At 63.2% G+C, this 1147-nt stretch overlaps 1 protein-coding gene across 1 annotated transcript in view; it reads right to left on the reverse strand.

The window, feature by feature from the left end:
* Positions 1 to 1147, reverse strand: part of ARSG (arylsulfatase G) — a gene marked incomplete at its 3' end in the record, with an annotated part of 14038 nt that overhangs the window by 1088 nt on the left and 11803 nt on the right. The window lies entirely within an intron of this gene.

Raw genomic sequence — 1147 nt, forward strand, 5'->3', positions numbered from 1 at the left:
CTTGCCCTCCTGCTGCCCGCGGCCCCAGGGCCAGAGCTCGGCCATGGCACTTCCCCACCCGCCAGAACGTCCCCACGGCGCAGAGGGACAATGGGCCAAGAAAAGTCATTGCTGGGCTGGGACAGGGATCATCCAGCAATTCAGGCAGCCTGGGCATGGGCTTCCCCCTCCTCTGGCCACGTTGTCCAGTGGGGTCCAGGGGGTCCTGTCCAGTGGGACAGGAGCAGCCCACTCACAGCCCCCACATCTGACCGCCACCCTTCGTGTCCCGCTCCTGCGAGGCACAATTGTCCTGTCCCCAGCAATACCGAGCACATCCCTCCCTCTCACAGACACAGTCGTGGGGTGACCCCACACCTCTAAAAGGAGCTGCCTGCACCAGGGCTCTGCCACAGCCCCAGGGGACAGCGGGACATCAGCATGGCCGAGTGACACATCCCAGCACCGCCCTCCCCACGGATGAGGCCATGGCACGGGAGGGGACGAGCCAGCAGAGCCACCGGTGCTGAGCTGCCGACCGGGACTGAGCCCGCATCCCTCCAGTGCAAAACCCTCGTACTGGCAGCTCACAGGGACGAAAACCCGGAGGCTCCATGAGGGCAAAGAAATTGTTGGAGGAGGTAAAAACACCAGGTCACCCCTGGCGGGGGTGGTACCCAGGGTGCTGCCAAGGTCCTGCCAGCCCAGTCCTGCCGCTGCGTTGCTCCTGCTCGGTGCGCAATGGCAGCTGCGTTAGCAGAGAGAGAAGAGAGCCCAGAGCTTAAGGGCCCCTGGTTCGCCCATTCACCGAGTTTTAATTTAGCTGCTAAGAGACAGGGAGAACAAATAAGAACAAACACTGTGGAGAGACAGCCCCGGTATGGCCCAAAAAATCCTGGCTCCCTGCTGCGCCCCAGGCAGGGCACATCCCTGCTGGAACCTCACTGAGGTCAGCCCGGGTCCAGCCCGGGTCAGAGCGCTCCTGCTCCTGTGGGTGCTCAGCACCCTCAGGATCCGGCCCCCAGCACGGTGCATGCGGATACCCCCATGGCTGCGCCAAGCAGCCCTGACCCAGTGGATGGGACCACTGGAAACCATCACCGAGGATGGGAGAAAAACGTGACTGAGGGCAGAGGCGTTCAAATGTAGGGGGCAGATGGGCCCCATG

Source organism: Buceros rhinoceros, unplaced genomic scaffold (assembly GCF_000710305.1).
Source record: "Buceros rhinoceros silvestris isolate BGI_N320 unplaced genomic scaffold, ASM71030v1 scaffold25060, whole genome shotgun sequence".
Classification (NCBI taxonomy): domain Eukaryota; kingdom Metazoa; phylum Chordata; class Aves; order Bucerotiformes; family Bucerotidae; genus Buceros; species Buceros rhinoceros.